This window comes from Schistocerca piceifrons, chromosome 11, assembly GCF_021461385.2.
Source record: "Schistocerca piceifrons isolate TAMUIC-IGC-003096 chromosome 11, iqSchPice1.1, whole genome shotgun sequence".
Taxonomy (NCBI): domain Eukaryota; kingdom Metazoa; phylum Arthropoda; class Insecta; order Orthoptera; family Acrididae; genus Schistocerca; species Schistocerca piceifrons.
Window position 1 is genome coordinate 140,777,896 of NC_060148.1, and position 22,950 is coordinate 140,800,845.

Consider the following 22,950-nt stretch of genomic DNA (forward strand, 5'->3'; position numbering starts at 1 on the left):
GATCTTGTAGTTGCAATGTACTCCTTCATTCCTTTTGTTTTTGTTTTTACTAGGTTCGTGGGTTCATAATCATGTTGTTTGCTCTTTTCAGAAAACGCCATGCAAGCATTTCCTACACAAAACCTGTCCTACCTCAATGACTCCCTTGACAGTTCCCTTCTGAAGTCATTAGATACGTTCATAAACTCACAGCAAGGCAAAATTGATGCCAATGTTATGATGCAACATGTCTTAAAATTAAAAGGTGAACACAAAACTAAAATTATAATGCTAGGAACGGGTATATCTGGAACGTTTGTGTTGGTGTTTCTGCTTTGTACAGTTTTCTTTTATTTAAGACGAAAAAATAAGCCAAATAATAATATACCACTTCATCAAATCCCTGTTAACTGGATACCACTCTCTTAACTGGTGTACTTCAATGGTTACTTTTCAGCATTAGTGTATTAATTTTGTTTATTGCACTTCAGTCTTTACTAAACAGTCTTATGTTAAAGTAAACAATACTGTAGAATAGATATTCTTGCATTAATATAGGGTAGATTAAACAGGTGTTGCTATGTAATTTTCTAAGTGAAAAATCTATTTTTGTTTGTTCATTGTCATCAAGATTTGTTACACTTATTACAACGATTTATGTATGAACTACGTGCTTCATGAGCATACAGTGCTTAAGTAAAGTGATAAAGTATTTTCAACATACTTAATGTGAAGCGTGTGTAATCTTCTAAGTCGAGAGTTTTCATTGCTTGTGTTAGTGCTTTTTCCGTGTGAAGAGTGGAGGAATGTTGAGTGGTAAATTCGAGGGCGAATTTCTCCCAAGGGTGGAGGAATGTTGAGTGGTACTTAAGTAAATAAATTAGTGAAATCAAAGTGAAGTAGAAATTAGAATATAAATGAAAAACTTGGTTTAGTTTAGAGAGTTACATACTGGCAAACAATGGGCAAAACAGCAGAACAGAAGAGACAATGATCGTGAAGTCAGCAAGTTCCACATAAGCGGGCGCTGTCGATTCAGCCGTCAGGGCATCGCCCGACTGGCTCACATGTTTCTCAGTTGTCGCATGTGAGCAAAGGCCCTCGCCTACATTCCAAGAGCCAATGACCGACGTTAACAAGATTCTTCGAGAAGCTTTTCGACGTGACAGAAGAGGCAATGACCGGCTCACGTGTTTCTCAGTCGTCACATGTGATCAAAGGCCCTCGCCTACATTCCAAGAGTCAATGACCGACATTAAGATTCTTTGAGAAGCTTTTCGACGTGACAGAAGAGGCAATGGCCGTGAAGTCGTTCACCTCCAGTGAACTGAAGTGAATAAATACGCGAGACGCGGTGGGCCCGACAGACGGAGACGGAGACGAGGACGAAGACGGAGACGAGCGACGAAGAAGACGAAGAAGTGAAGAAGCGTAGCAGTTGTTTTAAGTCAGTTTCGGTGCTGAAGACCGTCATGTAAGAAGAGACTACATCATGCACAGACGCACCAAGTCCGCCGCTGCAATGGAATAGGAAGCAGCAGGCTCGGCGCCAGAAGACAGAAGTTAAAAGTTATTTAAAGTCTGATCTTTACACACCCGGGTGACTCGTGAGGACAGGAAGGAGACGGCCTCACATCAGCAGTCACCTGTGAGCTGGGATGAAGATCTGACAGCCGAAGACTGGCAAGCGGGAGTCCGTTGTTCGAGTCCGGGACACTGGCCTTCCCCCGCCGCGCCGCTCCGCTGGCCGACGCACAACACACGCGGCCGCTTATGGAAGAGAAACACTGGGACGCCACATTCAAGGTATCATCATCCGATGCACGACTTCGCTCGCAGTAATTAAACGGGCCACCTCGCATGCGCGTCTCCGGTCAGCTGGGCGAGACGGCGACACGAGATACACACCGCTACGCGTAATCAGACGCCGCCGCCGCCGCTGCCGCAGCAGAAGTCTACGCAAACGACACAGCTGCCGCTCTCCGAACCAGAACATCCAGTAAGATACAGTTGTACGAAACTTTCAATAAAAGTTATCTTATGTAAAAATGCTGTTTCATTCTACCTCATACCCGAGCCCACCCTGCCCACATGTTGTTAAGATAGAAAAATTGATTAATTTAATATTTTCACCCTGACAGAATGCTTTAGAATGCTCATCCTGACAATTGACATCATCAAAAGAGAAAACCCAGTTATATTTGGTAGCAGAAGTGCTACATTTAGTGTCACAACTGTTACAACTTGTCTTACATAGGAGTTGCCGACCGCAGTGCATATTCTGCTTGTTTACATATCTCTGTATTCGAATACACATATCTATACCAGTTTCTTTGACGCTTAAGTGTAGTACACGTATCAATAAACGTTTCATGTACAATAACTGCGTCTTGCTGATACCTGGATATCTACCAGGAACCATCGCTATAACAGTTGTAAATTGACGTGGATGTGTTGTGAAAGTAGCAGAGATGAAGGCGCTAATAGAAAACACTGATGCTCAAATCGTTATAGGCGCTGACAGTTGACTTAAGTCGGAGGTAAGTTCTTCCGAAATTTTTGAGCAGGACCTAACGGTGTTCAGAAACGATAGGATAAATTCCTTTGGTGACGGCGTGTTCGTTACTGTTAGAAGTAGTTTATCTTGTGTAGAAACTGAAATAGATACTTCCTGTGAGTTAGTATGGGTAGAGGTCAATCGTAACAAGCGGAATAAAAGAACAGTTGGATCCTTTTACCGACCTCTCAATTCAGATGATTCGATTGCTGAAAGGTTCAAAGAAAACTTGAGTTTAATTCCTAACACATATCCGGCTCGTACAATTATAGTTGGTGGTGACAGCAATTTACCCTCGATATGTCGGCGAAAATACATATTTAAATAAGGAGGTATGCATAAAACATCATCCGAAATTGTGCTAAACGCATTCTCTGAAAATTATTTCGTGTAATTAGTTCACATGCCCACTCGAATAGTAAACTGTCGTAAAGACGCACTTGACCTCTTGAGTTAATGACGAGCAGCAGAACGGATACGGGGATTGGCGAACACAGGGTGGTCGTAGTGAAACTGAATACTGTAACCCTCGAATCCTCCAAAAATAAAGGAAATATATATTTATTCAAAAAAGCAGATAAAAATTCACTTACACCTTGCTGAGAGACAATTTCCTCTCCTTCCAAATTAACAACGTAAGTGTAGACCAGATGTGGCTTGCACTCAAAGAAATAATATCGACAGCAATTGAGAGATTTATACCAAATTAATTAACAAACGACTTTATACGCAAAACAGTGCACAATATTGTGTCAGAAACAACGAGAAAAGCGTGTCAAATTTAAAAGAACGCAAAATCCACAAGACTGACGATCTATTACAGAAACTCGAAATTTAGCGCGCACTTCAATGCGAGATGTTTACAGTAGTTTACACAATAAAACTTTGTATCGAAACCTGGCAGAAAATCCAAAGAGATTCTGTTAGTATGTAAAGTACACAAGCGGAAAAACGCAATAAATGCCTTCTCTGCGCGATACCAACGGAAATACTGCGGATGACAGTGCTGCTAAAGTAGAGTTACTACACACAGTGTTCCGAAATTCCCTCACCAAAGAAGACGAGGTAAATATGTCGGAATCTGAAACAACAACAGCTGCCAACATGCGCAACTTAGAAGTAGATATCCTCGGAGGTAGTGCAGCAACGTAAATTACTTAATGAAAGCAAGTCCCCCGGTCCAGACTCAACACCAACTACATTCGTTTCACAGTACGCTGATGCAATAGCTCCATACTGTACAGTCATACACAAGTGCTCACTCAACGAAAGATCCCTACCCACAGACTGGAAAGTTGCACAGATGATACCAATATTCAAGAAAGAAAATAGGAATAATCCATTAAGTTACAGGCCCGTATCATTAACATCGATATGCAGCAGGATTTTGGAACATATTTCTATTCGAACATTACGAATTACCTCGAAGAAAACTGTCCATTGACACACAATGAACATGGATTTAGGAAACATCGCTTTTGTGAAACACAACTAGCTGTTTACTCACACCAAGTGTTGAGTGCTGTTGACAAGGGATTTGGAATTCATTCCGTATTTCTAAGATTTCCATAAGGCTTTTGACACCGTACCTCACAGGCGGCTTGTAATCATATTGCATGCTTATGGAATACCGCCTCAGTTTCGCGAGTTGATTAGTGATTTTGTGCCACAGAGGCCACCGTTCGTGGTAATTGACGGAAAGTCATCAAATAAAACAGAAGCGATTTATGGCGTTCTTTATCTATATAAACGATTTGACAGACAATCAGAGCAGCCCTCGTAGGTTGTTTGCATATGATGATGTCGTTCATAGTCTAGTAAAGTTATCAGATGATCAAAAACAGTTGCAAAACGAGTTAGAGAAGATGTCTGTATGGTGCGAAAATTGGCATTTGACTCTAAATAATGAAAAGCGTGAGGTCATCCAAGTGAGTGCTAAAAGGAATGCGTTAAACTCCGGTTACACAAGTTACACCATTAATCAACCAAATATGAAGGCCGTATATTACAATTACAAACAACTTAAGGGGAGCACACCCTGCCTATCTAACCCGTGTTAATTTAGGCAAGTATTTGACGAACTTCTGAAAAACTATTTAATGCAGGACCTTAATAATTTTACTCTATGTTACATTATACTAATAGAGTCAACTGTACTAAAATCTACTTTATCCTTTTTATAGTTTTTAAGAAATACTTTTTTAAATTTACTAACAAAAATATTAAGTTTTTTCAGCAGATAATATTTTTTTTAACTTCCTAGTGGGGAATATTAATGAATGTAGTACCAGAGGTGGCTTTTTAAGTTATGCAGAGTCTCTGAAAATTTCATACATTTATCTATGATAGTTCCTGACATAATAGGGCATATGTGCTGAAAATTGTAGTTTGTGTGAAATTGACTTTAAAGAAAAACCTTTTGAAATTTCTTACTTACAGTTAATTAAAACTGTCTTGCTACATATGATGGCCCTTCTTTGGCCTCTAGCAGGTCTTCCAGCTTCTTTTTCACCTTCCTGGATGTTTGTCCAGCTTTCTTGGCCACGTTACGTGCAGACCTGTCTGCATCGGCTATCCTCATTTTCTCGCATTGTTGCAGCCCAGTGATCATATTTGCACCAGGATTAATTGGCTTCAAATGGCTCTGAGCACTATGGGACTTAACATCTGAGGTCACGAGTCCCTTAGAACTCAGAACTACTTAAACCTAATTAACCTAAGGACGTCACACACATCCATGCCCGAGGCAGGATTCTAACCTGCGACCGTAGCGGTAGCGCGGTTCCAGACTGAAGCGCCTAGAACAGCTCGGCCACACCGGCCGACCCAGGATTAATTCCCAGGTTTTTCAGTACCCAACACTTTCCAATATTACCACAATTGAATGTAATAACAGCATCATGAACTCCTAGTTTCATTGTATGCATGCCTACAAATACAGTTTTAGGAAGGCAGTTCCAAAATATGCTGTTGAAACATTCATTTGGGTTCTGTGTCTGCCCATTCACACATTTCCTCAGAAGGTCAGGATGAGCCGAGTCTCTGAAAATAGGTTTAATTGCTGTAACAACAGCAGCAGGAAGAGAATGCTGCTGAGAATAAGATTCTCCAGTTGCCTGAGCCTTATTGTATTTGCACCACGAATTTTCTCCTGATGGACACAATCCATGACATGGCTTATCATCAGTAGATGACTTATGGAAGAATATAGCCCAAACATCTCTCTTCATTGCCTCCAGATTTTCTTTATTTGTCTTAATTGCCTGCCCATAATATACCTGCAAGTTTTCTATTTCAGTTTTGGTTAACCGACTCTGTCTTGTCAGCAGATTTCCATCTTCTAATTTTGATCCTCTCATATCAACAGTTAGTTTTCTCAGCCTTGTTACCAAACGTTTTTGAACATGGCCTACACAATCTATTTTGCTAATAATGGCATCTCCATACGGATTAGAGTTCATCAAATTGTTGTATGCCTTACTGTCACCATCGCCCAAATATTTGGTGTACCGTACGCCTCTTGTTTGTACAGAGAAATAAAATATTTGATGTACTCCATGACCTTCCATACCACCACATATCCCTCTAAAATTAGCCACACAGTTGTGTTATTTATGTTAATTAACTTTACAACATTTGCAATATTTAGACATTATCTCCACATCTAACACTTTACCGGATGTCTACACTCGTGGCAGTTACTACTTCATTCAGAGAAGTATGTCCTCTTTTCTGCCAACGTCCATCAAGTGCAATTGTAATATCCGAACATCGGTCATTTTCTTCCACTTCTTCCCTAGCAGCGAGTTTCATGCTTACCTCACAGACGTCACATACAACTTTCTCTAATATTGCAGTCAGTCTTTCAAATTTATTTGGTGGTTGATGTTAGTTCTTCACTGAACAAAATGTTCTCCCTGCAGCCATGCCTTTGCCAATGGATCGTAAGGCATTAACTAATCTAGTATTGATTTCATAAGGGCCACTTGCATCTGCTTTTGAAGAACTCATAAATGAAATCACAGCTGAGCATTTAGTGCAAATTAAATCCAAAGCAATTGGTAGGCCTTTTCTCCCACTGGCACTCTCACGAATTTTCAGAAAAAAATGGTTCAGATAGCTCTGAGCACTATGGGACTTAACATCTGAGGTCATAAGCCCCCTAGAACTACTTAAACCTAACTAACTTAAGGACATCACACGCATCCATGCTCGAGGCAGGATTCGAACCGGCGACTGTAGCAGTCGCGCGGTTCCGCACTGAAGCGCCTATAACCACTCGGCCACCGCGGCCGGCCAAATTTTCACACTCTGTGACTCACCACACTATCTACTTTGTACAAATTTAGAAATTACATCTGATAATATTCTCAAATTTATAATAATGTTACTGCACTCCTTGTCACTTACAGTAAATTCGTTGTAACTTACTTCAAATGGTGAGAGCTACTTTGATGATGCACTTGTTGAAGGAATACAATTAGAAACATCGTTGCCAGGCGACATAACCTCTTGTACAGAAAGCTTCCTAAACTTGTTTCTTCTAAATAGTCGTTTCTTGAAACCGCCTTTACGTTTTCTCATATTCAATAAACACAACAAGACACACGTAAGAAAGCACTGCAAACATAAATATAACAACTACTCGTAATCACACTTGAAAAAAACTGACCGCGTGTCTGAAAGCAGAAACAAAAGAATACCGACCGTTGCATTCCAAGGGTAGCTAACACACTCAGGAGTAAAAAAAAAAAAACCCTAACTTGCAATGTAGAGGATATAAAGATCTAAAATATATGCAGGAAAGTGGGTGACAGAAAAGTGGGTGTGGCACATAAACACACGTGGTAGGAAAATTCTCTATAAATGCTCGAAAAACACTTTTTTCAGCAAAATCGTTTTCCGAGTACTTAAAGAAAACCTTAATCTATCGAAATATGATGAAAACCGAAAATCGAGTTTTTTCGACCTGAACCACTGTGTGGTCCCCTTAAACTGAAAAGAACACATCGAAAACGTTGTGGGTTCAAAATGGCTCTAAGCACTATGAGACTTAACATCTGAGGTCATCAGTCCCCTAGACTTAGAACTACTTAAACCTTACTAACCTAAGGACATCACAAACATCCATGCCCAAGGCAGGTTTCAAATCTGCGACCATAGCAGCCGTGTGGTTCTGGACTGAAGCACCTAGAACCGCTCGGCCAGAGAGTCCGGCCAACGTTGTGGGGAAAGCGAATCAAAGACTGCGTTTTACTGGCAGAACACTTAGAAGATGCAACAGACCTACTAAAGAGACTGCCTATATTACGCTCGTCCGTCCTCTTTTGGAGCAGTACTGCACGGTGCGGGATCCTTACCAGATAGGATTAACGGAGTACACCGAGGAAGTTCAGAGGAGAGCAGCACGTCTTGTATTATCAAGAAATACGGGAGAGAGTGTCGCGGACATGATACAGGATCTAGGATGGACATCATTAAAACAAAGGCGTTTTTCGTTGTGGAGGAATATTCTTACGAGATTTCAATCACCAACTTTCTCCTCCGAATGCGAAAACATCTTGTTGACGCCGACCTATACAGGGAGAAACGATCATCATAATGAAATAAGGAAAATCAGAGCTCGTTTTTTCCCACGCGCTGTTCGAGAGGGGGATAATAGAGAGTTACTGTGAAGGTAGTTTGATGAACTGTCTGTCAGGCACTTAAGTGTGATTAGGAGAGTACTGATGTAGATGTAGATGCAGATGTAGATGTACACCTACATCAATATACGTACAGTGCGAGCCACCATGTGGTGCATGGCAGAGGCTACCTCGCACCACTAGAAGTAATTTCCTTTCCTGTTCCTCTTTTCAATAAAGTGAGGGAAAGACGACTGTTTACACCTCTGTAGGAGTGCTAATTTCTCTTACCTTTCCGTGCCTTACGCGGAATGAACGGTGGCGGCATAGAGTCGTTTGCTGTGAGCTAATGCTTATCGTTCTGTGTTTTTTGGATTTCATGCAAATCTAAAAATTCTGAACACTCCATCGGCAAGCGCAATAGCCTGATAATGCAGCCCCAAACTGCAGAATGCCTCTTAATTACCGAACACGTTTTGGCCTTGTTTGAGATTTTATTAGAAACAGCTGTCCTGGGGGGCCTCCAGATGACGAGGCCCTCGACAAAAGCAGGCCACCCCAGGTACAGACGGCCTCCCTTTCAGTCAACCCCCACCCGCCTCCCCCCACACTCATCCGCTGCCTCCAGACGTGAGTGGCTGCATCGGCCTAACGACGGTACATCTCAACGACCTGGCTATGTGATTTTTTTTTTTAACTCGACGCTTGCAACTTCTCCTTTCCTTTTATCGTCTTTGAGTGCCACACGAAACTGGTCGACGAGTGACTGACTGCAGGCCTGCTACCCACTTGGTGTACATAGGTCGATAATTTTCTCGAATTCTCGGCGAGATCTTACACTAACGTACGACAGCGGAAGATTTTGTACGCTTCTCTGCTTCTTCAGTATTTTCCGAATTTTCTCATAAAACCAGGATTGAGCTTTGTTTCCCGCCCTTGATACATTTACTAGGCAAATAATACTCCAGAGTGTTATCTACAGTGAGTTTAAAACTTGCAATAACTCGTATCCTTCAATAATATTTGAACTAAATGTTGTCTGTTCACTATTTAAGTAGGGAGCTAATTGCCGCTTACCTGGTCCAGCATAATTTGTAGCCCAGTCTTTCTGTTGAGTTTACGAACTTCGATAAAAATCGAAGCTATTTTGACATCATTATCACTAATCTCTATTTCTATACTTACACTGTCGTTAAGCTCAGGCCTGCCTATAACTGCAAGGTCTAAATTAATTTCATTGCGTGTGGGTTGTGGAAATGTGTGAATTCCTAAGGGACCAAACTGCTGAGGTCATCGGTCCCTAGACTTGTTGTTGTTGTGGTCTTCAGTCCTCATACTGGTTTGATGCAGCTCTCCATGCTACTCTATCCTGTGCAACCTTCTTCATCTCCCAGTACCTACTGCAGCCTACATCTTTCTGAATCTGCTTGTGTATTCATCTCTTGGTCTCCCTCTACAATTTTTACCCTCCACGTGGCTCTCCAATACTAAATTGGTCATCCCTCGATGTCTCAGAACATGTCCTACCAACCGATCCGTTCTTCTAGTCAAGTTGTGCCACAAGCTCCTCTTCTCCCCAATTCTATTCAATACCTCTTCATTAGTTATGTGATCTACCCATCTCATCTTCAGCATTCTTCTGTAGCACCACATTTCGAAAGCTTCTATTCTCTTCTTGTCCAAACTATTTATCGTCCACGTTTCACATCGATACATGGCTACACTCCATACAAATAGTTTAAGAAACGACTTCCTGACACTTACATCAATACTCGATGTTAACAAATTTCTCTTCTTCAGAAACGCTTTCCTTGCCATTGCCAGTCTACATTTTATATCCTCTCTACTTCGACCATCATCAGTTATTTTGCTTCCCAAATAGCAGAACTCCTTTACTACCTTGAGTGTCTCATTTCTTAATCTAATTCCGTCAGCATCACCCGACTTAATTCGACTACATTCCATTATCCTCGTTTTGCTTTTGTTGATGTTCATCTTATACCCTCCTTTCAAGACACTACGTACACACTACTTAAACTAACTTATTCTAAGAACAAGAGAGAGGACTCGAACCTCCGTCAGGAGGGGCTCCGCAATCCGTGACATGGCGCTTCAAACCGCGCGGCCACACCATGTGGCTGGGTTGTACAATGGCTCTGAGCACTATGGGACTTAACATCTGAGGTCATCAGTCCCCTAAAACATAAAACTACTTAAACCTAAATAACCTAAGGACGACACACACATCCATGCCCGAGGCAGGATTCGAACCTGCGACCGTAGCGGTCGCGCGGTTCCGGACTGTAGCGCCTAGAACTGCTCGACCACACCAGCCGGCTCACAAAACATATTTAATCACTACACTGCGCAACAGAATTAAAGGACCGCTTTTACGGAACCCCGTATCTGTCTCCGACTGCAACGCATAAGTTTCAAATGTGGCCCAGAGGTGCCTACAGCCTTCCTCAGTATTGGTGGAGAAGCGGCGACCCCTGCGATATTGCCCTCGACCTCCACGACGCTTTCAATAGCAGGCTGTCAACACATGCGAAGAAAAAGTCAGACCTCATCTACAACTACACGGATACTCTGTAAATAACATTTAAGTGCATGGCAGAGGTTTCATCGAACCACCTTCACAATTCTCTATTATTCCAATCTCGTATAGAGCGCAGAAACAGTGAACACCTATATCCTTCCGTACGAGCTCATTTTACCATGGGGATCGTTTCTCTTTATGTAGGTCGGCGTCAACAAATTATTTTCGCATTCGGAGGAGAAAGTTGGTGATTTAAATTTCGTGAGAAGGTTGCTCCACAACGTAAAACGCCTGTGCTTTAATTATGTCCATCCTAAATCCAGTATCATTTCAGTGACTCATATTTCGCCTTACTACAAAATTTGCTGCCCTTCTCTGAACTTTTTCAATGTACTCTGTCAAACCTATCTGGTAAGGATCCCACACTGCGCAGCAGTATTCTAAAAGAGGACGGACAAGCGTAGTGTAGCCAGTCTCCTTAGTATATCTGTTACATTTCGTAAGTGTCCTGCCAATAAAACGCAGTCTTTGGTTAGCCTTCCCCACAATATATTCTGTGTGTACCTTTCAAAATAAGTTGTACGTAATTGTAATACCTAGGTACTTACTTGAATTTACGGCGTTTAGATTAGACTGATTTATTGTGTAACCGAAGATTAAAGGATTTCTTTTAGCACTTATGTGGATGACCTCACACTTTTCGTCATTTAGGGCAACTGCCAATTTTCGCACCATACATATTTCTTCTCCAAACCATTTCGCAATTTGTATTGATCTTCTGATGCGTTTACTAGTCGATAAACTACAGCGTCATCTGCAAACAACCTAAGACGGCTGCTGATATTAACTCCCAAGTGGTTTATATAGATAAGGAATAGCAAATGGCCTGTAATACTACCTTGGGGAACGCAAGAAATCACTTCCGTTTTTCTCGGTGACTTTCCGTCAGTCACTACGAACTCTGACATCTCTGACAGGAAATCACGAATCCAGTCATATAACTGAGACAATATTCCATAATCACGCAATTTCACAACAAAGCGCGTGTGTGGTACAGTGTCAAAAGCCTTCCGGAAATCCAGAAATACGGAATCAGTTTGAAATCCCTTGTCAATAGCACTCAAAACTTCGTGCGACGAAAGAGCTGGTTGTGTTTCAAAAGAACGATGTTTTCTAAATCCGTATTGACTATGTGTCAATACACTGTTTTCTTCGCGGTAATTCATTGCTCGAACACAACATACATTCCAAAATCCTGCTGCATATCGATGTTAATGATACGGGCCTGTAATTAACTGCATTACTCCTACTACCTTTCTAGAATATTCGTGTGACCTGTGACGTGTAAAGGGGGCTAATGACGACACATTGGGACAAAATTTCGCCACAATTCTGTCCGTCGAAGCGTCACGCGATAGGAAGGTCGTCACAGCCGGTCTTACCCCGATTTAACACCTTCTTTTGGTGCGCCTGAGATGGAGGTAAGAGCCGCGGCGTCCAATGGTGAAATCACGCGATTTTCTAAAGAGTGGCCGAGCAAAACGTTTCAGACACACCGCCGTTCAGAAACGAAATGAAAAGACCTCAGGGAGTGGCACAAAGAACGACAATGAACCCACCCCTTTCCTTGGGGCGTTAATTCCCACACATTTCGCGGTCGAAAACGACAGCTAGATATTCTCGACAAACTTCGACGCTACTGACACACTCGGACGTTTTAGTCCTTCTGTATGAACATTGTGGAGCTGCATCTCCTAAGGCGTGATCGCACCCCTTCGGACTGAGGTAGCGCCGTAATTTTTGCTCGTTTCCCGGATGGAGCCAATAGGGCTGTTGGAAACGATTCAACGAAACTCGAACGTCATCTGAAGAAACAGAGGGTTGTTATACTTTTTCAATTCTACCCTTTTTTCAGTTCACGCCTTCCTGTGGTGTGATGATAGAGGGGTATGAAATTGACACATGTGAGAATAAAATGACGGAGCGTCCCTCCAAGAGCCACTATTTCGGTAAAACACTCAAAGCTGCCCGCCTACATATATTGAATAATCAGAAATGAGCCTTTGGAGAGAAACGCTGTCCAAACAGACGTTGGAGGGCCCAACGGTACCGACCGGCCGCCGTGTGATTCTCGGTCCACAGGTGTCACTGAATGCAGATGCGGAGGGGCACGTGGGCAGCACACCGCCCTCCCGGCCGCATGTCAGTTTACGAGACTGGAGCCTCTACTTCTCAGTCAAGTAGCTCCTCAGTTTGCCTCACAAGGGCTGAGTGCACCCTGCTTGCCAACAGCGCTCGGCAGACCGGATGGTCACCCATCCAAGTGCTAGCCTAGCCCGACAGCGCTTAACTTCTGGGATCGGTGTTACCACTGTACTCAGAGCTGTGTCAAACGGTTGCCTACCTGTAGGCGCCTCACGCTGCTTCACAAATTTCCTCGATGAAGATGCATTTTTAAAATTTTCGCTACATGTGCGCAGGTGCCACCGACGGTTTTGGAAAACTGCGGGGTCTTCGAGGGATGCTTTACCGTTTTATCTTCAGCTGTACGAATGTCGCACCTCTGTGTGACCACAGCAGAGGGGTGTGTCAAACATTAGCATAGAAAGCCCTTGGCTGCTTCGGATCACGTTCGAATATCGTCGAATGTGGGTCCACCCTGTACACAAGAGAGAAAATAGCGGCAGCACTGCACTAAAAAAGGGGTGCGATTGAGTTTAATGGAGCTGCAGCGTTACAGAGTCCATACAGAAGGATTGAAACGTCCGAGTGCGTCAGCACTGTCAGAGATAGTCAAGAATATCTAGCTGTCGTTTTCGACTGCGAAATGTGTAGAAAACAACGGCCCAGGGAAAGGGGTGGATTCATTGACGCCCTTTGTGCTACCCCCCTGAGGCTTTCCCCTTTCCACTCTAAGCGGCAGCGTGTCTGAAATGTTTCCCTGGGTCGGTCGTAAGAAAACCGCGTGATTTCAACGCCGGCCGTCGCGTTTCTGACCTCAATCGCAGGGGCCCAAAAAGAGGGAGCGAAATGTTTTGCTTTGTGGTTTTGTATTGCTTTAGGGAGTAAAAACCAACTGGGGTCATACGCGCTCAGGTCAGAACTTTAGAATACGAAGACAAAGAGGAGTTATAAAACGACTACATGTCAGTCACAATTGACATAAGAGAAGACAGCTAAAAACATCGACGTGGAGAAAGGGCTAAAAAAGACACCATACAGAAACGGACGTCGAAAAACTAAAAATTAAGTGGCCTTCGCCATATGGCTTTGGCAGACAAAAAGTAAAACGCGGTCGCCAGCCAGCGCGTCATTGGCTAAAACGGCCGATCACTCAGACGGCAAACCGAAGCGGGAACGTAAACGCTTAAAAAATGGGGATTCCGTCAGGAAATGGCGTTCAAAATTTGGGCACAATTTGTACAAAGTGGTCGGGTAGCGCCACTTATCAAATGACGATGGCTAAAAAGTCAGTGCCCAATACGCAGCCTGGTTAAAATGACCTCCTCCCGGCGGGAGGGCCGAGAGAAGGCCGTCGAAGCCGCTGGGAGAGGCTTAATAAGCCGGAGCTTATTCCCGTGAAGGGAGGACCATTGGCGATGTCAAAGGGACACCACCTCCTGACAGGGGGCAACACAGCCATCATCGGAGGGAATACAGGAACTAGCCGGCTCAGGTAAAGTACGAGGACTGCAGCTTTGGCAGCAGCACCAGCAGCCTCGTTTGCTGGCAGACCGATGTGGCCACCGACCCACATAGACATCACACTGGTTCCACCAAGAGTGAGCAAGTGAATTTCTTCCTGGACCTGCTGCGCTAAGGCATGGCTGGTGTACAGCGCACGTAGACTTTGAAGGGCGCTGAGAGAGTCTGAGCAGAGGACACAACTGAAAAGTCTGTGTCGTCAGATGTACTCCGTGGCCCGATACAGGCCGAAGAGCTCGGCTGTAAATACCGAGCAGAGTGCCGGAAGCCGATATCGAAAGACACGGGTGTCGATGACGAAGGCACACCCGACCCCAACGTCAGTCCGAGAGCCGTAAGTGTTTACGGGCTGTGTCGTCTTTCTCATCTTGTGACACGCCCACGGCTGCTTTGGAAAGCGTTGTGGTGGAGTTGGGCACCGGTGTGACATCATAACCCACTTTACAAGTCACGTGAACTTCTGCTGAGATCTGGCCGTTCTTTCGCCCGTGTCGATACCTCGCTGTTGGACACGTCGTTGAGCCAGAAGGAGACTTCGGAGGGCGGCCCACTTCTGCACCACTACAGAGGAAGATTGTAGGCACCTTTGAGCAACATTTCAAGCATATACATTGCAGTCAGAAACATTTATGGGGTTCCGAAAAAGTAAACTTCTAATTGCGCAGTGAAGTTCCTAGGACTCTCTGCCCATACCACCTACAATGAATGTGTACATTGTAGAGTAAATACGGTTCCGAATAATATTCTGCGCTACCGTGCATACACTTTCTTTGATCATTCTACTGCGGTGACGGCGGAATCGGATGGCTGGTAAAAAACATCCAATGACTAACTGGAGTGCATTTCAGCCAATTAATTGCGTCCAAATGACTTCGCAGAAAGACTCATCTTCGACCACTATTGAGAAAAAGTTTTTATGCATTGGATCGTACAGGGTGTAACAAAAATGCTTAACACAAATCACAGGACACATTCTGTGTTGTCCTGCCAACTCGTCTCTTATAGGATGCCCAAAGGATGCTCCTTTCTCGGATTGCTATACAACAATTCGGCAACGGCCTTGCCGCAGTGGATACGCCGGTTCCCGTCAGATCACCGAAGTTAAGCGCTCTCGGCCGGGCCGCCGTGCGCTGTTGCCATTTTTCGGGGTGCACTCAGCCTCGTGACGCCAACTGAGGAGCTACTCGACCGAGTAGCAGCGGCTCCGGTCTCAGAAAACCATCGTAACGGCCGGGAGAGTGGTGTGCTGACCACACGCCCCTCCTGTCTGCATCCTCAGCTGAGGATGACACGGCGGTCGGATGGCCCCGATGGGGCTCTTGTGGCCTGGAGACGGGGTGCTGCTGTGGTTTGTACAACAATTCAAGCAAATCACATTAATAGTTTTTATTACAATAAAGAAGATTGACAATACTTAACTCTGTATTGTATGTGTCGCAGACGATGGGCTACATGCTTTATACAATGTGCATGTAAGCTATTGATACGAGGCACTTGTCTCAGTACAACAGTTAGAGTGACGACTCTGCTGCTGTGCTGGTACTGCGCGGCCGAGGCTGGCAGGAGCGGCGCTTGTATTCCCCTCTTGTAGAGGCCGCTCCTGTCGTGGTGCGGTCCTAGTCAGCGAGCTCGACGTCCTCTCACTGGCTTCTCTGCTCCTGCATTCTTCATCCTAATGCCGGCGCTTGTGGTTACGCCGCAACACATTCCTCACATGTAGCTGATGAAATTGTTTTTTTTGAACATGAGTCTGGAAACACTTTGTTTCCATATTACTACTTATTAATACGGGAAACACAAATGGACAAAACTACATGCAATTCACAGGAGATGTTCAATATGCCCCTGATGCATTGTCATAGTGAATCTCGGACCCCCTGATGTACCGCTGGAATATTGCATACGGTCCTTCAGTCTTCCATAATATGAGCATGGAGGCTCTTGAACGTCTTCTACTGCGGTTCCATATACGATAGCTTTCAAATGTCACTACAAATAAAATTCGATGGGGCTTAAGGTCTGAAGAGCGTGGAGTCCAGGCAACTATCCATCTCTACATATCCAACGAAAGACGTTATGTAGAGGCCGACCAACACTAAAATGAGGAGATGCTCCATCATGTTTCGTGGCACAGCTAAAGTCACATCTCCTAACACATCAGGTACAACATGCTCTGCGAAATTATGGTAACTTTGTCCGTTGAGCCTGGGTGGAAGAAATTTAGACCCTACCAAACAGTCACGAACAACGTCAGCCCAAACACTGACAGAAAATCTGTGTTGACGAGTTGCTTCAACAGTTTCGTGAAGCCAGACGTCTGTCCATACGTGCCCATTGTGGAAATTTACAGTCTGATCTCGATGAAAAAATGCCTCATCTGTGAACAGCACCGTTACACTGAAACTAGGGTTTGCAATTTATTGAATAAACCAATCGCAGGAGAGTACCTGTGCGGGAAAATGAGCTGCTGATAGCGCCTGAACACGCTGTGAATGGCACAGATACACGTCGAGTGACATTATACTGAGTGCACTATCCGAAAATTACCTCGAGCAATTAAACAGAGAACCGACTCGTGGAGATAACACCTTCTACCTACTGATAACAAACAGACCCGAACTTTTCGACTCTGTAAGCGCAGAACAGGGAATCAGTGATCATACGGCCGTTGCAGCATCCGTGAATATGGAAGTAAATAGGAATGTAGATAAAAGGGAGGAAGGTTTATCTGTTTAGCAATAGTAATAGGAAGCAGATATCAGACTACCTAACAGATCAAAACGAAAATTTCTGTTCCGACACTGACAATGTTGAGTGTTTATGGAAAAAGTTCAAGGCAATCGTAAAATGCGTTTTAGACAGGTACGTGCCGAGTAAAACTGTGAGGGACTGGAAAAACCCAGCGTGGTTCAACAAAAAAGTTAGTAAACTACTGCGGAACCAAAGAGAGCTTCACTGCAAGTTTAAACGCAGCCAAAACCTCAGACAAACAGAAGCTAGACGATGTCAGCGTAAGGAGGGCAATGCGTGAAGCGTTCAGTGAATTCGAAAGTAATATTCTATGTACCGACTTGACTGAAAATACTAGGAAGTTCTGGTCTTACGTTAAATCAGTAAGTGGATCGAAACAGTATATCCAGACACTATGGGATGATGATGGCATTGTAACAGAGGATGACAAGCGTAAAGCTGAAATACTAAACACCTCTTTCCAAAGCTGTTTCACAGAGGAAGACCGCACTGCAGTTCCTTCTCTAAATCCTCGCACGAACAGAAAAATGGCTGACATCGAAATAAGTGTCCAAGGAATAGAAAAGCAACTGAAATCACTCAACAGAGGAAAGTCCACTGGACCTAACGGGATACCAGTTCGAACAGCCGTGTACCGCATGTCTCTAGAGGAACGGAAGGTTCCATATGATTCGAAAAGAGCACAGGTAGTTCCAGTTTTCAAGAAGGGCCGTCGAGCAGATGCGCAAAACTATAGGCCTATATCTCTGACATCGACCTGTTGTAGAATTTTAGAACATGTTTTTTGCTCGCGTATCATGTCGTTTCTAGAAACCCAGAGCCTTCTCTGTAGGAATCAACATGGATTCCGGAAACAGCGATCGTGTGAGACCCAACTAGCTTTATTTGTTCATGAGACCCAGAAAATATTAGATACAGGCTCCCAGGTAGATGCTATTTTCCTTGATTTCCGGAAGGCGTTCGATACAGTTCCGCATTGTCACCTGATAAACAAAGTAAGAGCAGAAAGACTATCAGACTAGCTGTGTGGCTGGATTGAAGAGTTTTTATCAAACAGAACACAGCATGTTGTTATCAATGGAGAGACGTCTACAGACGTTAAAGTAACCTCTGGGGTGCCACAGGGGAGCCTACGGAATATCAGACCAGCTGTGTGGCTGGATTGAAGAGTTTTTATCAAACAGAACACAGCATGTTGTTCTCAATGGAGAGACGTATACAGACGTTAAAGTAACCTCTGGCGTGCCACAGGGGAGTGTTATGGGACCATTGCTTTTCACAATGTATATAAATGACCGAGTTAAGTCGGGTGATGCTGAGTGAATTAGATTAGGAGATGAGACACTTGGATTGGTAAAGGAGTTTTGCTATTTGGGGAGCAAAATAACTGATGATGGTCGAAGTAGAGAGGACATAAAATGTAGACTGGCAATGGCAAGGGAAGCGTTTCTGAAGAAGAGAAATTTGTTAACATCGAGTATAGATTTAAGTGTCAGGAAGTCATTTCTGAAAGTATTTGAATGGAGTGTAGCAATGTATGGAAGTGAAACATGGACGATAAATAGTTTGGACAAGAAGAGAATAGAAGCTTTCGAAATGTGGTGCTACAGAAGAATGCTGAAGATTAGATGGGTAGATCACACAACTAATGAGGAAGTATTGAATAGGATTGGGGAGAAGTTTGTGGCACAACTTGAGCAGAAGAACGGATCGGTTGGTAGGACATGTTCTGAGGCATCAAGGGATCACCAATTTAGTATTGGAGGGCAGTGTGGAGGGTAAAAATTGTAGAGGGAGTCCAAGAGATGAATACACTAAGCAGATTCAGAAGGATGTAGGTTGCAGTAGGTACTGGGAGATGAAGAAGCTTGCACAGGATAGAGTAGCATGGAGAGCTGCATCAAACCAGTCTCAGGACTGAAGACCACAACAAAAACAACATATAAATGACCTAGTAGATAGTGTCGGAAGTTGCATGCGGCTTTTCGCGGATCATGCTGTAGTATACAATGAAGTTGCAGCATTACAAAATTGCAGCGAAATGGAGGAAGATCTACAGCGGATAGGCACTTGGTGCAGGGAGGGGAACTGACCCTTAACATAGACAGATGTAATGTATTGCGAATACATAGAAACAAGGATCCTGTTCTGACGCTAGGGTCGCCGCCAGCAGCCGCCTCCCACTGCGGTGCCCTCGTCTTCCCAGGCCTCCCACGGTCGCGAGTACCAGGCCCGAACGCCCCACGCTCCCTGAGTCGACGATCAGGGGCTTCAAACGTTTACCTGTCGGGGCACCTTCGTCCCGGAAATCTCTTCCCGTACAAACACTGAGCACGGTCGCCATTGCCGTCAGCTGATCCATACATCAAACGGGCATCTGCCATCTCTGAACTTGTGTACACTGCCATTGCACCAGCCACGTCCGTCATTAACTTAAAAAAATGGTTGAAATGGCTCTAATCACTATGGGACTTGACATCTGACATTATCAGTCCCCTAAACTTAGAACTACTTGAATCTAACTAACCTAAGGACATCCATGCCCGAGGCAGGATTCGAACCTCCGACTGTAGCAGCAGCGCGGTTCCAGACTGAAGCACCTAGAGCCACTCGGCCACAGCGGCCGACTGTGATTAACTCTACGTAGTAACCTGTGTGCCGGCAACGGTCGTACTGAAAACAGGAAAAGTTGATGTTAACGGAAAACAAGCAATGACGTACGTCGCGTGGCAACAGGGACGTGTAAAACAAAACACTGGCGGTGCACTACGTAATCAGACGCCGCCAAGAGTGCACGTCCCCCATGATTCTAATGTTCTGCTCTTGTGTGTTTCCCGTCATTAACGAGTTGGTGAAAATCAGAGCTAACATGCAAACAAAGCGATCCAAGACCCATTTTGATATAACATGATTTCTTCGTCTACGTATGAGGGATGTGTGCTGCAATTTTTACCGTAGATTTTTGTTACTGCCCAAATGACTCGTGAAACATTTCGACGTTCTACTTAATTTCCTATCTCTGAATTCTTTTCGTTGAATTTTGGTACATCCTTTATTAGGAAAACATTTTGGTGAATTACTGTTACATTAAAGACTAGCTAACTCGGCAGTGCTTCGCAGTCGCTAAATATACGTTGGAACTGGATATGCATCCTACTCCGGAAATTTTGTTTGCAGCCAAATTTGCTACTTCGATCTCTTTGGAGGCATGGCGCTCTAAAGTGTAGTAACTCATATATAATACGAAAGTAACAGACTCATTTGTTTTAGGTTTTGGATTTTGTTTTTAAGTTTGTTGTAAATTCTTCTACAGAAAACAATTACAAAACTGCAGAATATACCAAATTTCTCGTTTGTTTGGACACTGCGTGGTAAGTAACAGTATGAAGTAGTTCTCTTAACTACTGATTCATGAAAGGGCAAAATAAACTGATCATGTTAAAAACTTGTCTGATTATTTAAAAATGCCTTGCTGTCTTACCTAAACCGACCACAATGAGGAGAGCAAAAGAGCCCATTTATACAGCACATCTATTCTATTATAAAGGGTGATCCTTTGCAGCGCGACTCCTCACATACCAGGGATAAAAAAGTCTCTCACAAAATTTCGACCGGGGAGTACATCCGGCAGAAAAAGGACGTTAAAGAGTGGCAATCTGGCAACACTATAGCCACATGTCTACTAATTACCTCTAACAGCAAATGTTACGTGTGCTGAGCACTTCGTGTGCCGGCACAGTAGTTCAGTGTGTTCGGTCAGAGAGCTGGTTTGCCTCTGTAATGAAAAAAAAACAGAATGAAGGGCCCAACAACGAATTTGAACCGATGTCATGTGATTTCCGAAACGACCAAACACAACGAGCAACAACGAACAAAATGAAAAACAGGGAAAAGGTGCAGTGCACAGAGTGTTGGGTAGCGTGCAGGAGGTTGGGGGTTCAACCCTGGGTTGGGGCGCATTTTTTTATTTGATAATTTCATTCTGACATTTCATACTGTAATATATACCGTTTCTTATGTCATATGTATCTTAAATTTACAACATTTTGTACTGCTGAACTCAACATATACGTGGTTAGACAAATAAGAAATAAACAGTTGAAACAATTAATTAGACCATGGTGATAACACATAGAAACAGTAACCGAGTTTGGACATTATCTGCAAAGCATGTTGCTAGTCCTACTGGTAACGTAAGGCCCTAACGAAATGTAATGGACCTGAACTAGGCAAGAATAATAGTTGGTGCTAATCAATGTGACCACTAGAGGAAGGTACAGAGAAAACAGGTTTCGCATCTAGTATATGAAGTAGTGCGAATAAATTCGAGCCCACGAGGTAGAAAAGGCTTCTTTCAAAGCTGACCAATCTTCCATTTCTACGATTGTACAGTAGTATGTAAGTGCAAATGTTTTCCAGAGAACCCGCTGCAATCGCTGTTGACAATTAAGTTGCCAGATACCGTACCACCAGGACTACATTTACCAAATAAAAAACATATGTTTGAACCCAGGATCGAACACTCGACCTTCAGCATGCTAACCCAAAACACTATCCACTGGCACCTTCTTTTTAATTTTTGTAACCATACATTTAAAATAAAATAAAACATTTCATTCTATTAACCTATTACTAGAGTTGGTTAACATTACTGTCATTTTATAGGTTTTCGTTTGTATATATGTTTCCTTTTTCGTGTTTCTCTTATTGTTGTTCCTTGAACCATTTTACATGGCCATTTGTCGTCTTTTTTGTTTGGGTAAAACATTGCAGGACAGGCATAATAATTTATACGTAGCATCGACACATTGATTTTGAGTTCAAATTTCTGTATGTCATGCACTTGTGATGCCACATTCAGAGTGTGTATTCTCGTTTGATCTCTTCCGCTAGTTTGCACTGTTATGTGAGACAGTATGAGGGAAAACATCAGCATGATAGATGGAGCAGAAGTGGAAGGAATTTTTTTTACATGTGCTACAGACTATATATAAATTGAAGAAGAAAGAAAGAAATTGTGTCATATTATATAAGAGAAGCAGAACGGAAAGTGTGAGTAAACAATATAAATTTTATAGGGCACATAGTACAGGAAATCATTCAAAAAAATTATGAGTAGTTGGCACGTTCCACTAAGTAATGCCTGTATCCTAGACAATATAGTGCAAATAATGAGGAAAAAAATCACTGTTAGTGCTACTGGGCATACGTTTGACACTGATTTGACTGCGAGCATGACAGACGTTTGGTGAGAAGCACTTTGTATCACTGATTTCACTAAGAAGAAAGAATTTATACTACTATACTTCAGTATTTGAGGCGAGAGGAGAAAGCACTTTATCTTTTCTGTTGCACTCAATCACTGTCAGTGCACGCGTTCTTCTCGTGGTGAGTGTGGTGAGGTGAGGTGGCTGGTGGCGGTGCTGAGGGTCACAGGCTGGGGAGGACTCTGGCGGTCGCTGTCTGCAGTCGAATCTGCAGCAAGTTTGTGCAGTTCTCGCGGTAGCGCCTGTGCTGCTGGGACGTCTCGTTCTCCTCCCAGAGGTCCACCAGGAAGGCCAGCTGCGACGGCGTGTGCTGTCATGGCGAGGATCCAGAGAGCCGCCAGTCGCTTGGGTCGTGGAAGTGGGTTGCAGCCTGGGGCGGTGATCGCCTCCACTGTGGTGCTTCCCGGCGCTGTTCTGCCGACGTGGGCCACCGTCTGCTGGCACGCTTCCCATTATGTCGGCGGCGTTCCCGCAGGTGAATCGGTGCTCGAGGCTGTCGGTCGTGGCACATTCGTCGCACTTGTCACT

General features: G+C 43.8%; 1 protein-coding gene across 1 annotated transcript in view; it reads left to right on the forward strand.

The window, feature by feature from the left end:
* Window positions 1-22,950, forward strand: part of LOC124720346 — a 175,149-nt gene that overhangs the window by 22,771 nt on the left and 129,428 nt on the right. The window lies entirely within an intron of this gene.